Genomic DNA, 19,034 nt, shown 5'->3' with positions numbered 1-19,034 from the left:
TATGGAAAAGCGTAATATTTCCTTTCCTTTGTTTGGTGTGGAATCCATCGTTTCCAAACATTGCCTAAAGGTATTTATTGTGGTTGCATTGAGGTAAAACTAACAAAATATTTCTTTCAACTCTCTATTACTTGGGTCCATTTGTATGCATGCACATGGAAACATTTCATGAGAAACACATTTCAAATAGGAAGAAATAATTATAATTATATGAGATAGATAAACTAGGAAGAAATAGTTTAAGGCTTGCTTTGGATTCACAAGTAAATTGAATTGCGAACATTGACAAAAATAACATTTTCTACCATTCATGAATCATAATGAGGACTTAGCCTTCAATTGAGATTTTGATTCTTTGCAATACAACTAGAAAGTATCATACCTAGATTAGAGCCATACCATTAGTGTGCATTCTAAATATAAAAAAATGCAACTTGGATATGTCCATTTATCAGACATGTCATTTCAATCCACTTCAATTCTACATCCAAATGCTCCTCAACCTAATTGTTAAACAATATAGTTTGATGTGTTTGTCATCAACCGAACATACTTGCAACTCCATTTAGAAACAACAATAACATGACATGCCTTGTTAGCTTGTGTGGAGTAAACTAGTTTTAGAATGAAGAGGAATTCTCTTTTTGTACAGAAATGCCACATTCAATGAAATCATTTGCGGTTTCCTTTTTTTTTTTTTTGCAGAGCCTTGAACGGTGCCAGCTAAAAGACGTGGTAGCTGGAAAGCCTGAGAAACTTGATTCGTTAGGTATTATACTTTCGTTCTTTCTTTCAAGTAGGGAATATTCATGGGAGTTTGTGGGGGACAAAAATACATTGCACCGTTTCGATTAAGGTAGCCTTTGGATGTAGTGCCTGTTAGACACCTCACATACCTTGTATATCTTGTTACCTTGTATATCTTATTTCCATAGATAGGAGATACTGCGTTTACTTCTTTCCTTGTATAGACGGTTGTAATCTCTATATATTCAACTCCATTGGGTTGTCTCAAATACACAGAAAATCTTCTGCATCTCTCGGTTTACATGGTATCAGAGCCAAGTTGATCCGAAACCGTCCCTGTGTCGTCCGTTCATCACCTCTGCTGCATCTGGCAAGTGCCTCTGCTCATCCGACCGTCCCTGCGTCGTCCGGCCGCCCAAACCACGCTGTCCGACTGCCCCTGCTGCATCGTCCGGCCATTCCTGCTGCGTTCGGACATTGTTCCTGCTCATCCGACCTCCCCTGCGTTGTCCGGCTGTCCCTGTTGCATCATCCTGCGACCCTTCTGCTTCAGATTTGCTCGTCCGACCACTAATTCGACCCTGCTGCGTCGTCCGGTCGTCCCCACTCGCCTCTGCTCACCTCTGCGCCTCTATCCCTGTGCTCCTCTGCTCATCCCTGCTCGTCCGACCAGCTCTTGCTCGTCCGGCAGCCCCTGCTCGGCCTCTGCCCGTCCAAATCAAGGTTCAGATCCAACGCATTCTGCTCGTCCAGATCCTGTTCGGCCAGATTCGACCTCTGCTCATCCAGATCCAGATCCCTTGCTGTACGATACATCCAAGATTCAACCTCTGCTCTCCAGATCCAGATCCAGATCCCTTGCTGAACGGTACATCTGAAACTTGTGTATTCCATTACTTCAGATCAATCAATGGATAAGGACTCTTCACGTACAGAAGCCCCACGTTGTAGTTTTGATGGTACCAATTATTCTTTATGGGCCATCCATTTTAAGAACTTCCTCAAGGGTCGTGGTTTGTGGGGACTACTGGATGGATCTGTTACTATCCCCACAGATGCCGCCAAATTAGATGATTGGGAAATAAACAATGGACGGATTATTACCTGGATTCTCGATTCGGTCGATCGGTCCATTGCTGTTGGACTCACGCTTCATCGCACGGCTAAGGCGATGTGGGAACATCTCCAGTCGATTTATCAACAGAGTAATGCGGTCCGGTTATACCGTCTGGAACAGGATCTTGTTACCCTTACTCAGGGTAACGATAGTATTCAATCATTTTACTCCAAAATTGTCACAATTTGGACAGAGATGACTATGATGGATCCAACATTTCCTCATGACTTTAAAATATTCCAAACTATGCGCGAGAGTGCGCAAGTTCGTCAATTTCTTATGAAGCTACATCCAGAATTTGAGCATTGTCGGGCTACTCTCTTAAACCGTAGCCCTACTCCTTCATTGAATTCGGTTATTAATGATTTATTGGCTGAGGAACAACGACTGAAAGTTCTCTCTTCCTTCCTCAACTCTGAGATCATCTGCTGTGTCCACAACTCCACCAACACGTGGTTCTGGTTCCTCTCCCTTGACTTGTCGCGGGTGCAACAAGGTGGGACATGTTGTCGCTCAATGCAAGGAATGGTGTGCTTATTGTCGACGGACTGGTCATGGTATTCAGGACTGCCGTACACGAGCTTATGCATCTTCTTTCGGCCGTGGTCGTGTTCTCTCGGCTACGGCTACCACTATTTCTTCCGAGACATCTGTTAGTGAGTTTGCATCTACTACTTCTGCTGAAGGTCTTTCATCTCCATTGACTCCTGCGATGCTCCAACAAATTGTTCAGGCCCTTTCTGCCGCCGGTATGTCAGGTATATCCCCATCTTTTACATGGTTCTTTGATTCGGGGGCTTCCAATCATATGACCGGTGATGTATCCCATCTTCGTGACATTCGTCCCTATACCGGCAATCAGGCTATTTCTACTGCGGATGGCACTAGACTACCTATTCAGTCCGTTGGATCATTGACTTTCTCTCCTTCTGCCCATCGCCAGTTCACTCTTCATGATGTGTTTCATGTCCCTAACCTCTCCTCCAATTTAATTTCAGTTGGTCAACTCACTTCCAATAACTGCTTAGTCATATTTCTTCCCAACTGTTGTTTTGTGCAGGATCTGATAACGGGGAAGGTACTTGGGAAGGGTAGGCGGCATGGTCGTCTGTACGTGCTTGATTTTGATCAATCTGTCACCCCGACTCGTTGTTTCTTTTCTCCATCTTCATCAGATATTACTTCAGCAAATAAAATGTAGAAACTGTGACACTTTCGCCTGGGTCATCCACATTCGGATCGGTTACTTCAGTTAATTTCATCTGGCATGTTAGGGAATATTTCTCTTAATAAAAATGATTTGGATTACTCTTGTTCTTCTTGTTGTCTTTCAAAAAGTAAGTGTATTCCCTTTTCTTTAAGTACTGCAAAAACATCTTCTATGTTTGAACTTGTGCATACAGATGTTTGGGGTCCATCACCAATTATGTCCCTCTCTGGGTTACGATACTATGTTATATTCATTGATGATTTCACACGGTACACTTGGATTTACTTTCTGCAATCAAAGTCACAAGTTTTTGAAAAATTCAAGTTATTTCACTCTATGGTAGAGACTCAGTTTCGGGTTCCAGTTCAAACTCTCCGCTCTGACTCAGGGGGGGAATATCTCTCAACCGAATTTCGTACCTTTCTTCAAGGTCATGGGATTATTCATCAGACCACCTGTTCTGATACTCCACAACAAAATGGGGTGGCTGAACGGAAGAAATCGTCATATTGTTGAAACTGCCAACACTCTGATGACAGCTATGAGTGTTCCTCGTTCCTTCTGGGCGGAAGCCATGTTACATTCAATCTACTTGATTAACCGGATGCCAACCAAAGTTCTGAATAGTAAATCTCCCTACCTTGTTCTCACCGGGTTACCTCCTGCATATTCCACACTCCGTGTGTTTGGTTCTATTTGTTATGTTCACCTGGCTTCACGTGAACGTAATAAACTATCTTCAAAATTGGTCAAATGTATGTACTTGGGATTTGGGAAAACTCAAAAAGGTTTTCGATGTTATGATCCTGTTTCTCGTCGTGTTCGGGTTTCACGACATGTTGTTTTTCTTGAACATATTTCCTTTCATTCATCTCTTCCTCCTCCGCACACTCCAAACTCTTCTGGTCTAACCACCTTTCCTGATATTCCGTTTGCCTCGAGTACTCTCCCTCGTCCATTGCAGGTATACTCACGTCGACCACGTACAGATCCACCACCTATTACTCAACCCGAACCTACTGTACCTGTTGCGGATCCTGAACCTACCTCGATACGTCGTTCTGCTCGTGAACATCGAGCGCCTGATCGCTTGATATGCTCTATGTCTGCCATGAATGCTACTCTGGATACTGTCTCTATTCCTACTTCATATTCTCAGGCAGCCACTCATGATTGTTGGAAGAAGGCTATGGTAGAAGAACTTGCGGCATTGGATAATAACCATACGTGGGAGATTGTCCCTCGACCCACTGACTAACAGCTAATTGGTAGCAAATGGATTTATTCTGTAAAGCTCAAGTCTGATGGATCATTGGATTGATACAAGGCTCGACTTGTCGCTCAGGGATACAAACAGGAATACGGAATTGATTACGATGAGACTTTCGCTCCTGTGGCCAAGATGAAAACTGTTCGTACTCTTCTGGCTATATCTTCTGTTCGCTCATGGCCACTCTCTCAGATGGATGTGAAAAATGCCTTTCTTCATGGAGACCTCCAAGAAACCGTATATTTGAAACCTCCTCCTGGCTCTTTAATTCCTGACAATAAGGTATGCCGCCTAAAGAAAGTCCTGTACGGCCTCAAACAGGCACCGCGAGCATGGTTCCAACGCTTTCACGATGTGGTTACGGGTGCTGGCTTCACTCAAAGTGGTTATGACCCATCCTTATTTTTGTGCACCACTGCTCATGGCATTGTTATTGTTCTGGTTTATGTTGATGACCTCCTACTGACTGGTAGCGATGCTACTGGCATTTTGGCTTTAAAAGAAGTTCTGCAATCATCATTCAAGATAAAAGACCTCGGCCATCTTATATATTTTCTTGGACTTGAATTTTCACGTTCCAACCATGGGATTCTGGTCAGCCAGCGTAAATATATTAAGGATCTTCTCACCTTAGCATCATTGATGGATCAGAAGATGGTTCAGACTCCTTTAGAACTTAACGTTCACTATGGTCGTGACGATGGTGATCTACTTGCACAGCCCGATTTATACCGCCGTCTGGTTTACTTAACTATGACTCGCCCTAATATTGCCTATACTGTCCAAGTCGTCAGTCAGTTTGTTTCTGCTCTTCGAACTCTTCATATGACTGCTGTGTTGCGCATCCTACGGTACCTTCGTGGAACTGTAGATTGATCTCTGTTCTTTTCCTCCACGGCGACTCTAGACCTTCGTGCTTATTCGGATGTTGATTGGGCCGGATGCGCTCTCACGCGAAGATCTACTACTGGCTACTGTGTTTTTCTCGGCACTTCTCTCATCTCTTGGAAATGTAAGAAGCAGGCCACTGTTTCCAAATCAAGTACAGAAGCCGAGTATCGAGCGATGTCCGCTGCGTATAGTGAGCTTGTCTGGTTACGTGGACTTATTTCAGACTTGGGCATTCCTCTACCGAATCCTACTCCACTCCATGTCGATAATCTCAGTGCTATTCAGATCGCCTCTAACCCAGTTTTTCATGAACGAACGAAGCATATTGAAGTTGACTGTCACTTTATTCGTGAGAAATTTCAGTCTGGGCTCATTTCTCTTCCACATGTGGCATCCCATGATCAGATTGCTGACATTCTCACCAAATCCCTTACGTCTGCACGTCACTCGTTTCTTGTTGGCAAACTATTACTTGTCGATGACCAGCATTAGTTTGAGGGGGGATGTTAGACACCTCACATACCTTGTATATCTTATTTCCATAGATAGGAGATACTGCGTTTACTTCTTTCCTTGTATAGACGGTTGTAATCTCTATATATTCAACCCCATTGGGTTGTCTCAAATACACAGAAAATCTTCTGCATCTCTCGGTTTACAGTGCCAAATGCCAAGGATCCCGAGCCAAGAAGGTGCAATTTGCATTTGTGGCGCCGAACATGGAATCCGTGTTCCTCCCTTTCTAATGAAATTGCCATGATTGCTCAAGAAAAAATGGAATCCTTTTTAAGTCAGCTTCCATTTTTATGTCTCTAACCACAAGTGAGACATGTGTGGACCTTTCCATACATCTCACTTGTGTTTTGGCACTGGTGAATCATGTCAGTTATGTGAACCAGGAACATCCAAACTTACCATAAATAGGGGACTAATCACATATGTTCAACCTTTGAGCTGTGGGGCCCGCCCATGATTTGTGGGCTCCAAACCATGCACATGGTGCACCATCCTGATCCAAAACTCAGTGGGACACCATAGGAAGCAATGTACCATGATGCATAAAACCTATATGAATTGATTTTTAGCGTGTCCCTTCTTGGTGCGGTGCACCAGATAAATGGGTTGGTTGGCATATAACACAAGAAAGTGGACCCCACATTCCATCTTAAAGTATCTATGGTGGGTGTCACCCTCCTGATGTCCCTCATTGTTCCCTTTGGTGTGGCCCACCTAAGTCATGGATCAGGTTGGATTTTGGGATATAGGCCTCACATCTAATGGATGAGTTGGATGGAACTTAAACATCATGGTGGGCCCCACACACCCCATCTAATGGTCATTACCATTTATTTCAATATATGTGATCATTCACCTGTGCAAATAATAATTTAATTTTCTTATGAACAAAGAGCCCACTTGTGCACCTTGTAGGCTTTGAAAACCCCACTTCTACAATTGTTACGGCAACTTGAATCAACATGCCATACATCTAGTTCTAAGAGAACTAGCCTTCTACAAGAGATGAAGGAGAGAATAAAATAAAATAAAATACTCTCTGCCTCTTCCTATTTATTATTTCTCTAAAGCAACACAACTCACACTTAAAAAATAGAAAGCCAACTTGGAATCAAACTTAAAATAGAAACTTGCTAAAAAAGCAAAATAACAATTACTTGTAATCTTAGTTGTACCAAGACTTGGAAATCATGTTTATTTGACTTCTAAAAGCCTCCTCTAAACTTGATTTTCTCTCGTTCCCTTCACAATCTTCAACTTGGAAAAATCTTCTACCTTCAATTCATTTTAAAAATATCCACCATCTGATCTTCGTATCTGCAAAATTTGAGCTCTATCTCCTTTTCTTTCACAAGATCATGTATATGGTTATACTTGATATCAATGTGTTTGCTTCTACCATGAAAGACTTGATTCTTCATTAATGCAACTTTCAACTTGTTGTCACCCATGATCTTCATAGGATGCTCCTGCAAATGATTCGGTTCACTAAGTATCCTTCTTAGCCAAACCACCTACATGCACTAGTGGCAGTTGCAATGTACCATGCTTCTGCGGTCAAGAATACAACTACCTTTTTTCTTTCTTTGATTACCATGGGAACACACCTGAACCAAGATGAAACTCAAATCTGAAAGTATTTTTCCTCTTCTCAACGTCTCCTGCCTAATTATTATCTGTGTATCTGTCATGTTCTGAATAGGTAACAGGTGCATAAAATATACCGTGATTTTGAGTACTTTTAATGTATCTCAAAATTCTCTTGGCAGCCTACAAGTGTGATGGGTTTGGAGTTTCTATGTAACTACTAGTAAGTCCAAATCCACACACGATAAAGTTGCAATGAATTGCTAAGTTCCCGATAAACCTACAAAACACTGTATAGTGTCCTTGAGACCTTACTTTGTACGAGTGGGGCACCATGTTTTGGAGGTACAGAGCATTGATGTGCTGAAGCTCTGCCAAGGATGGACCATGCCTCAAAACCCTCTCAGATTGAAAGATCCTAGGCCGTTTTCCCCAACCGTTGCATTTTATACTTAACCATTTGTTTGTAATCCACTTATCAAAAGTTTACAAATTATGATCTTCCAATCATGGAGAATTGTTTGAACATCCTCCGGTCCACAATGGGGCCCATCAGATCAGCAACCTGGATCACCAAACCATGGTCCCCACATGTGGATTACAATCCCATGGGTCCTCATTAATTCATTGCCTAGAAAGCATTTCTCAGTTTGTTTTACTTCTAGTTAGTCTAGCAAAATTGGAAACTCTTTTTTAAGTTAAATAATAATAATAACCAGATCCAAAGATTTTTAATAATTGAAGTGATTTTCTGATGAAACCAGTCGCACTTTTTTTTCCCCCCCCCCTGTCGCTAATTTTCTTTGCTCATGTTTGGCATTTTTTGCAGTGGTTGATAGTGGTGATAATTGGAGCGTGGGACAAAGACAGCTCCTTTGTTTGGGACGGGTGATGCTGAAGCGTAGCCGGATTTTGTTCATGGACGAGGCAACTGCTTCAGTAGACTCGCAAACCGACGGCGTTATTCAAAAGATCATCCGGGAAGACTTCTCGGAATGTACGATTATCAGCATTGCTCACAGAATACCCACAGTCATGGACTGTGACAGAGTTTTGGTTATAGATGCAGGTATGTGCTAATGCTTCTTTCAGCGATGCAAAACAACAACAACAAAAATAATAATATATGAAATGAAAATGAAGGGTGTGTTTGGTTTCATCAAGATAGATTGATTAATCGTGAAACATCATGAAATACATGATATTTGGTGCAATCAAACACACCCAAAAAGTTTAAAGCAAACCATAAATTTAATGGAAAAAAGGAAACTGGTTTAGAAAAACCATGCTAAAGGCCATTCATCACTTGTGCCACACCATTTATGTCGGGTGACCCAAAAGCAAGCTGATCTAGTAATCGGGTAGGTCGCATGTGGACCTTTGGTCCTTTCTTCTTCTTCAAACTTCCAGTTTTTAGTACACATGTGCCCACCTGATTACCAGACCATATTTGTTATTTTATTTTTTTGTAAACAAAATGGGGTCCACCTGATGAATGGTCTGGATCTTTTGGATTTGCCACATTGGAGGATGCATTGGGATCCTAGCCCTGGTTTATTATTCAAAACAAGAAAAAAGTCCTACTCAGTTTAGAAACCCAGTAATTCAGCATGACTCAATCCAGTTGCCTCGGAGTAGGCAGTCTCTGGTAACAAAAAGGCTCGTGCTTTAATATGCCATTCACTGTCAATGAAGATTTAAGAAATGTTTAATATGATGTCATCCGCCGGAGACATGCAAATGGGACCCGTTAGACACTCTTGGCACATGTGCCAATGTGCCACACGTGTGAGATTATTGTTCAATAGGTGTGGCCTGTCATGAACATGCCCCGGTGCAAAATCAGGCCTGGGAGAAGTTTAGGAATATAGCCCCGGAATATTTGGGAACTATAGCTGTTGGATCTGGTGTCATGTTTGAATGATCTGAACCGTTTATATGATGTGCCTCACTTTGGATGGGGGATGCCCAAGAGGACTCTTCACATTGGAATATTTCAGCTCCTATGATCATTTAACTATTTTCCTTTGAACATGGACTGGCTCCTTAACCGCTGTTCTGTGGACCATTTATCAAAAGTTTATGGTCTTTCCATCTTGAAGATTTTCGAGCCAACGACCATTGACTGTGTATTGTCATATCAATGGTTTGGATCAGCTAACATGATCCTAGACCCGATGAATTTAGCCATGGTGGGTATTGTAGCAATCCTCATTTTTTTTCTGGACGGAGCTTCCCCCAAATTATGTAAATGCCCTTTCAATTGCTTGAAAACCCTTCTCATGTCCATTCATACCACATGGTTTAGTTGTTTTAAATGATTAATAGCAGATATTTTTTTTATCCTTGCATTTCTAGTCATGTATAGAGAGATAATATCTTTGAATTTTTTTTCCATGTGCATTGTAGGACTGGCCAAGGAATTCGACTCACCAACCCGCTTACTTGAACGCCGGTCGCTCTTCGCAGCATTGGTTCAAGAGTATGCCAACCGTTCATCAGGTCTATAGAATGTTGCTGCTACCATTGCTTTTAGGGCCTCAGCATGCCTCTGCAGAATGCCGTCGGAGGTGATTGGTGTTCGATTCGGTGACTGGAATGAAGATTTCACAAGATATCCATTCTTTTTTAGAGTTAGATGTCCAGAAATCACAAAATTTGATTCTCTCACATGTTCGTCTCGAAAGAGAGGTTTTTAGGGGCAATTATACCATTTTTAAGATCTAAGGACATGATTTTGTCATTATTCTACTTCATTTGGTTACTTTGAAGCAACCTTGTAAAAGAACTGATATCATTATGCATATCTTAGTGCTTGGCTCAATATCCAGCTGTATTAGCATGTTTGGGTTGTGTTTTGTCGCCAGGTTGTGTTGAGTTGGATTTGTATGTAGTTGGTTATTGAGTAATGCAATCCCAAAGGGGGTGCAAGTGGATCAAAATAAAAAAAAAACAAGATTGTAGGGAAGAATCCCAACAATCCTCTAGCCAAGTGTTAGCAATCACCAAAACCCCTCTCAAATCTTCTTCCAAATTGAATATATATATATATATATATATATATCATTTCTAATTTACCCTCTTTGACATGTCAAAGCATAGCCTTATATAGGCTTTAAAAAGAACTAACAAAAATAAAATGACCAATGTGCTCTTGAATGCACTACATGGGACTTATGTAAATTGGTCATAACTCATCCACACACCATCAAAATTTTATGATCTTAGGCTTATTTGAAAGCAAGCTTGATAGGTTATGAGATACGACACTTTTGTGTCATTCTAAAATCATATGATACCCTAATGTGGGCTCACTGAGAACCTTGTTAAATACTTAATTCATCCCTAAAACCAAAATAAAACTAATAAATCATGCCATTGATTTGGTCCATATCATCAATCATTACAGTCTTAACATCTAGATTTGTCAGATCTATGATCAACTGCTTGTGTGGTTGATTAGTTGCATCAATTCCACCTGGCTTCAAAAGGAACAGTCCTCAGTTAAAGTCGAAGGTATTACTCTCCTACAAGCGTGTCTTTTTTAGCTTTAATGGTAATTGATGGTGAATGCCTACACATGTGATTGGTGACTTGTGTTTGAATACACATCATCTCTTCTTACACTTCTTAACTATCCTCCAAATTCAAACCTTCGACTTCCACTTCTTTTGCAAAAGTGGATTCAGTTACCTTGGATGTTGGATTGTCAATCTTGGCATCATCCTTTATATTTGATCAAGGTCTGGTTGTCATGAAGTCCTCCTCGTCATAGCATCCAATCTAGCCTAGAGAATCCTTCAAATTTGTTAATCCATTTCTCTCTTACCGGCTGTCTATCAGCTGATCTTCTTATTTGATTGGAACTTCCTTCAGTCGGAAATCTTTCTTTGCGTAGATGAGTGGGTCAATCTAATCTTTTTATTTTTCAACTTATTATACGTTCTAGTTAGAAATCTTTCTTTGCACAGATTGACCATTACTTGGTCACCTACCTCAAACATTTTTTGTCATCGATGCTTGTTCGATTGCTCTTTGTACTTTTCATTCGAGGCATGTAGCTTAATTTGTACCTCCGTATGAATGCCCATGATCCTGTCTACCATATGTTCTGCTGCAATGCTCATGCCGGGGAGCTTGGGGAAAGGGATCAAGTCAAGTGTGTGGTGAGGTACTTGTCCGTAAATAACCTGGAACAGAGATTTTCCTGTTGAGCGATTCACCATGTTGTTGAATGCAAACTCCGCTGGAGACAAGGCCAAATCTCACTGCTTCTGTTTTTTTCCTGAAATACATCGAAAATGGTTTCCCAACATGCGATTCACAATATCAGTCTGCCCATCAATTTATGGGTGGTAAGCGCTACTAAACTGAAGTCGTGTATCGAATCAAGTCTACAAAGTTCACCAAATGTGGCTAATGAAATTCGTGTCACGATTAGAAGTAATTGTCTTGAAAAACCCGTGTAGCCGCACAACTTCTCTAAAGAATAGATTCGTCGTGTGTGTTGCATTGAAAGTCATCTTGCATGGAATAAAGTGCGTCATCTTAAAGAAACGATCTACCACCACGAACACCGAATCCATGCCGCGTTGTGTTCGTGGGAGACCAAGCACAAAGTTCATATATAAATCCTCCCAAGGGTCGTCAAGCAGGGGTAACGGGGTGTAGAAGCCCGTATTCTAAGATTGGTCTTGGACAAATATAACAACATCGGACTGTCTTTCCCACATCACGTACCAATTGCGGCCAGTAATACTGCTCTTTCACAAGAGCTCGCATATTGTCTCGCCCAAGGTGTCCACTAAGGCCACCTCCATGTATCTCTTGAATTATTTGTTCCCTTAACAAGCTTTTGGGGATGCATAGCTGATTCCCCTTGAAAAGGAACATATCGTGCATATGTAAGTTGTCAAGGTGTCCTTCTTAGCATCTAACCCATGCATCCTTGAAGTCATCGTCGTCAGCATATATGTCCTTGAGGCATTCGAACCCGGCAACCTCATTGCTCATAGTGACTAGCAAAGTTGCACGATAACTCAGTGCATCAACTACTTTGTTCTGTTGCCCAGACTTATGTTTTAGCACGAACGTGAATTCGTACAAAAAAGAGATCCATCTAGCATGCACACGGTTAATGTTAGCTTGGCTATTAATGAATTTGAGAGCTTGATGGTCTGTATAAAGTATGAATTTTCTTTGAATCAAATAATGTCGCCAGTGTCGCAATGCCTGGACCACTGCGTACAACTCGATCTCATATATATACCAGTTCTTGCGTGCATCGCTAAGTTTCTTACTGTAGAAGGCTATCGGCCTACCTTCCTGAGACAAAACTCCCCTAATCCTGATATATGAGACATCACATTCGACTTCAAACAGTTTATCGAAGTTAGGAAGTACAAGAACCGGGGTCGTAGATAACCTGCACTTAATTTCAACAAAGCTCCTGTTGGCTTAGTTAGTCAACTGAAACTGCCCTTTCTTCATGCAATTTGTGATTGGTGACACAATGGTTCTGAAATTTTTTACGAACCGACGATAGAATGTCTCTAGTCCATGAAAACTTTGCACTTCGTGAATATTTGTGAGAACTGGCCATTCTCTGATTTCCTTCACCTTCTCCTCATCCACCCGAATGCCCGTAAATGTTACTACAAAACCCAGAAACAACAGGCCATCAATCATGAAGCTGCACTTTGTTTAAATTAAGATACAGTTTATTTTTGGTGAGCACTTGAAAGACCTTCTTGAAGTGTTCCATATGGGTGGTTTCATCTTGACTGTATATCAAAATATCATCAAAATAAACCACAACGAACCGCCCAATGAAAAGATTCTGAACTTGGTTTATCAATCTCATGAATGTGCTAGGCATATTCGAAAGACCGAAGGGCATGACCATTCATTCGTACAATCCTTCATTGGTCTTAAAGGCCGTCTTTCACTCATCACCCGACCATATTAGAATCTAATGGTAGCCACTCCTCATATCTAACTTAGAGAATAATTTCGCACCTTCAACCATGTCCAACATATCGTCCAACCGTGGTATGGAAAACCTTTATTTTATGGTGATTTTGTTGATGGCCCAACTGTCGACACACATACGCCAACTCCTATCTTTCTTAGGAGTCAATAGAGCAGGTACAGCGCATGGGCTCATGCGTTCTAGGATGAGACCCTTACGGATCAGTTCCTCCAGTTGCCCTTGCAGAATTTCGTACTCTTTTGGACTCATCCGATAGTGAAGACGATTTGATAAGCTGGACCTAGGGACAAGGTCGATATGGTGTTGGATATCTCGCATGGGAGGTAATCCATCGGGAAGGTTGTCAAACCTTTTTTAAACTCATGCAATAAGGGTTTTAGTTCATCAAGGATGTTGGTGGGATCGAGTTATTTCCCTTTCATGATTAATGCATAGGTCTGTCTTGTTTCTTTAGATTCCTCCACGAAGTCCCATATGGTTAAGAGAAAATGACCCTCCACTTTAGAAGTTTCAGGTGGTCCCTCTGGATCCATATGGGCCAATATAGTCTTCCGGTCGTCCTTGATGAAGATATATATGTTATCTCGTCCTTTATGAGTGGCGTCACGGTCAGATTGTCAGGGTCGACCGAGTAGTATGTAACATACTTCCATGTCAACCACATCGCATACTATTTCATCATTATAATGTTTGCCAATTGGAAAGAATATGGTACACCGTTTAGTTACATTTGTTTCACTGACCTTCTTAATCCAACCGATTGTATATGGGGAGGGACGACGCTCTGTTTTCAATTGTAATTTTTCTACCATCATCCTAGAGATGATATTCTCGCTGCTTCCGCTGTCGATGATCACATCACAGACTTTTTGATTTACTATACACCTAGTTCGGAAGATGTTATGCCGTTGTGGGTGTACTTTCCTTGGCGCATACAATAGTCGTCTCACGACAAGTGATTCGCCATGATCCTGCTGAACCCAACCTGACTCATCTGCCTCGTCTTCTGTGGCGTAATCTGGTTTCTCAATACCTGGATCATCGTCAACATTTTCATCACTACCATCATTGATGGTGAGGTTTACCACTTGTCGCTGGGGAAAAGTATTTGATAGGTGACCCGATTGGCCACAACGAAAGCAATGGTCTTCCCTTGGCCGAGCATAGGGGTTTGGGATTCTGCTTAGGCCAGCTGTAGTCGATACGCCCCTTTGGGGCCTAGTTTACCCGCTTCCTTGATCTTGGTTCACGGGTGTAGGAGGTTGAGTGCGTGCTTTTACAGGCTCCTTCCCCTTGGGTTGTGGAGCTCCCTGGGGTGGACATGTCGCAACGACCCTTGCGATAGGATAGGTCTGTGTGTTAGGACATTTAAGTTATACTTCCTCCCGGGTGGCTAACTTGATTGCATCATTCATCGTCCAGACGGACTGCATCTGAACCCGATCCTGAATCGCCATATGCAATCCACCGTTAAATCGGACGACTTGTTACGATTCAGTCTAGACCAAATCGTTACGCGCCACTAGGCGATAAAATTTTTTTGCGTATTCTCTCACAGACCGGCTACCCTGTCCACAATTTTGATATTGTTGGAATAATACCCGATCATAGTCGCTAAGGAGGAATCGGGCACATAGTAGTTGCTTCATCTGCTGCCATGTGCGGATTGATGCCTTCATTTGCCTGGTTCGTGCGAGTTACAGTTGTTCCCACCAAGCTGAAACTCCGCCCTTGAACTTGTAAGCCACAAGCTTAACCTTCTTTACTTTGGGGATGTCCATATAGTCGAAGAATCGCTCAACTTCAGAAAGTCAATCGAGGAAATCCTCAATGTGTAGTTGGTCATTGAAGATAGGAATATCAACTCACATCTTGAATTCCCTATTTGTTCGATCTACTTGATCGCCACTTTCTCTGGGGTGTTAGAAGATTATGTCATCGATCTCCTCCTTGTTGGATCCCCCTTCCTCATGAATGACCCTTAGATGCACTATCGGTATTATCCTGCGATTAGGGCGATTACGAGTCTCAACAATTGGTGGTGAAGGATTAGCATCAGGAACACAGAGCTGCCATAGGGCCTCTGCTATGCGATCTGTCATACGATCGATGGAAGCCTACAGCCCTTGCATGGCTTGCTGATTCTCTTGTTGTGCTACTTCGAAAGCCGTTAAAAGATGATTCCATGTAGCACCGTCCATGGGATTGTTGCCTGATTTGTCGTTAGAGGCCATTGATCCGACGAAAAACCTCGCTTTGATACCAAACTGATGTAGGGGAGGACGTGAGGTTGAGCATCATCTTCCTCAAGGGAATAAATGTTCCGAATCCATGGAACTTCTCTGGACTCCTCATAGAGACTTGTCGAATCCAAGAGAAAGAAAGCAAGAAAAATAGAAAATAAATTTTATAAAATTTGAAATTGATTGATGAATAAATAAAAACGAGTTCACAACCCTTTAAATAGGGGTACTAAGCAATGAGAAAGAAATCAGAATCAAACTACAATTAAAACTCTTAGAATTCGTGACTTACTATAAATAGTAAACTTACTATTTATAGACGGTCGTGATGTCTACTAGTGCGCAAGGTTTTCGGGCAAAAATAGTAAGTGTCCTATTTGGCTTCACCAAGCTGTTCTCCTAATTTTTCTAAGCTCTTTTCACGTTGGACGCAACTCCTAAAGCCCAACGGATGAAGAGTTATAATGAAACTAAAACTTACTATTTATAGTAAAAATGGAATTAAAATAGGGAAATGGTCGTCGATCTAGCGGTATTTCGCAAATCCGGCTTGGGCAACCCAACATAGCAGGGTTGGATGGCTAAAGTAACTCGTTCTACCCTAAAATCATATATTTTACGTCCGATAACTCATTCCGGATTGCGAGATACGCCTAATTTAAGGTTCGACGGCCCGGATCACTTCTGTCTTCTACCGGGCCTTTTCTAATCCATCTAGGCCATGTAACTGTCCGTGATCCTCTCTACATCAATGGACCACAAATGTGTGGTATATACCTAATTTGGTTAATCGGGCCATTTTTGGAATAAGTTAAACTTCGAAATTTCTCGTGAGTGATGATTAGTGTTGTGATTAGTTATATTCATGACACCACTCATTCACTATTAGCGAAAATGGGTATTCGACTCTAATTATCCTAAATTCGCTAATTTTAGTGTAATTATGGCATTCAATTAGGCTGGTACGACTATCTCACGATTCCACTTGTGGATGTACTAGGGTTTTTTTCACGAAATTATACACGACGTTACATACAACCTTATAGTTATCGCAAGGGTGGAAAATAACTGCCTCTCTCCTATAAATATCCCTTTAGTTTTTCATTTCCACAATTCATGTTATTTGGTTCTTGAGATTGCCTGAGAAATATCGAATCCTTTGAAAGGCTCTCTCTTCCTTTCTTAGTGTCCATGCCTGAAACAAGGTGAAAAATGAGAGTTTCAAACTTTTTACTTATGAAACATAGCTTTACACTAGGTTCTTGACCATTGACCTAATTCTGATCATCCAGGCTTTAATGTTGCCATTGTACCAACCATCTACAGCCTTAGGCAAATTGAATGCTCAAGTGGTCCCATGCTAACTATCAAGACAATTTGCATCTACCCTAATTTTCTCTAATAGAATTAATAAGTACTACTTCAAATGTTGTCAGAGATTTTGTAAACATTCCAGGATATGACAAAGATGTTGCTAGAACTTTTAAACTTGGTAAACTTATAAAGGACATGAAAGCTATGGCTATTTAAGTCATTGAAGTACTGGGATTTCTTTGCCTAATTAATGATCTAGACACTCTAAAGACGAAATATTACATACTAAAAATTTTATGCAACATTTGCATTACACCATTCTGTATAGCTCAACGGGTTAGTTCTCTCTAACTTTCACATTTTAAGCAAGGAATTTTCTTTAAAAGATGCAGTTAAGGACATGTACTAGACCATAGTTGGAACGTACTTTATTTCTTAGATTAATAAGAGCCCTTCGATAGTGCATATTTTGGTGCATATCGTTACAATGGAGTTAATATTCCAACTAATACCAATTTCTATTGATAATTATATATCTATGTTGAACCACTAAAACGAGAAATTTGTTTAGTTGAGTATTACGTTTGAGCTTGATATTTAATGATGGGTGACATTTGAGAAAATATTATTGAAAATATTTTTTACATTATTAGATAAACTAATTTTCTAAGTAAGAAAATGTTGATGCAGTTGGTGAAATGCGTGATTGCATGTTTCAGTTGGTTCCTATAGGAAATATCTTCTCATCTCTCTCTTAGTTTTCTTGTGTTGATGTGAAGCCTGGCTTTGACAAGTACTCTCTTCTGCAATGTTGTCTATAAGAGGGCAACACATGTAGAGATACCGCGATCTTCTTTCTAATTCCTTAGCGGCAGTTTCCCTACAAAGTGGAATAGTTGGAGAAAATGGTAAGCCTTATATTTTTATTTTCTTTTATTTTAGTGAGGAAAAAAACTTGTTATTATTATCTTATGAACATAAACATATAGTTAAATCATGTAAATTTTTTGACATCCAACCTGTTGATAAGGTCACACACACCTGGATTAGGGGGGAAAATAAATATCAGCTTGATTAAAAATTTTAGTGGTCCACAAAAAGTTTTTAATGGTCAATCACTATTGTTTCCAATAATACCGTCGACCTGAGATTGAAACTGTTTCATATTTGGGCTCATGCCATAAATGATCCGGCAAAAATTATGAACCGCGTGGATATAAAATACATACATCAAGGTGGGCCCCACGTTAAGGGGCCCAACTGTCTTGGGTGGTTAAAAAATAACTAAAAAATTTAAAACTCGTTTAAAAAAAAAAAAAAAAAAACTTTAGGCAGATTAGGCCGTCCGAACTCAAGCGGTTTTTAAAGCAATTTTACATTTTTGCCGTTGCTATGGTCCACCGTCCATGTGAGTCAGGTGTTTCCTGGGTAGCACCATACTGGGTGTTTTTCCTACCAGTGGAGCCCACCTTGATGTATGTGTTGTATATCCACACCGTTGATCAGTTTTTCAAGCTCAATTTCCGACATGATTTCAAAAGCGTAGTATATCCAAATCTCAAGTGGGCCACGCTAGAGGAAACAGTGGGCATTGAATGCCCGCCGTTAAAAACTGCCTGTGGACTGCTTTAATGTTTATTTACCATCAAATTGTTGATATGGCCACACGAACCTGGAAGTGAAAACACGGATATAGGCTTGATTCAGGAATTTGTGGCCCTCCATAAGTTTTAAATGGTTAATGAGCACTTTTTCCTATGATGTGGTCCACGTATGCTCCGATCTTATTCATTCATTCCGTAGATTATGCCCTATAATGAGCTACCGATGAACAGGATGGACATACAACATATATATCAAGGTAGGCCCCAGGGAGACAGACGTCACCAAATTCTGTGGGTCCCTCCATGATGTAAGTTTTGTATCCAAACCGTCCATTCATTTGGAGAGACCATTTTAGGGTATCAGCCAAAGAATGAGTCAGATCCAAAGCTCAAGTCACCCCACTATAGGAAACAGTGGAGAGAGTGACGTCCACCATAAAACCTTCTAAGGGCTGTAAAAGATTTAGATCAAGCCGATATTTGTATTTTACCTTATTTAATATCTATTTTAGCTTATGAGCCGGTTGGATCTCAAATAAACAT

General features: G+C 41.0%; 1 long non-coding RNA gene and 1 pseudogene across 1 annotated transcript in view; one reads left to right on the top strand and one right to left on the bottom strand.

The window, feature by feature from the left end:
* LOC131230309 (ABC transporter C family member 14-like) overlaps nucleotides 1–10,160 on the top strand; it is an 87,394-nt pseudogene extending 77,234 nt beyond the window's left edge.
* LOC131230314 (uncharacterized) overlaps nucleotides 418–19,034 on the bottom strand; it is a 52,706-nt gene continuing 34,089 nt past the window's right edge. Inside the window, exon 2 of the long non-coding RNA XR_009163978.1 lies at nucleotides 418–497. This is a non-coding gene — a long non-coding RNA (uncharacterized LOC131230314). The remainder of the gene's footprint in view (nucleotides 498–19,034) is intronic.

This window comes from Magnolia sinica, chromosome 17 (genome assembly GCF_029962835.1).
Source record: "Magnolia sinica isolate HGM2019 chromosome 17, MsV1, whole genome shotgun sequence".
In the NCBI taxonomy this organism is placed as follows: Eukaryota; Viridiplantae; Streptophyta; class Magnoliopsida; order Magnoliales; family Magnoliaceae; genus Magnolia; species Magnolia sinica.
This window is presented reverse-complemented; position numbering and strand designations above follow the sequence as displayed.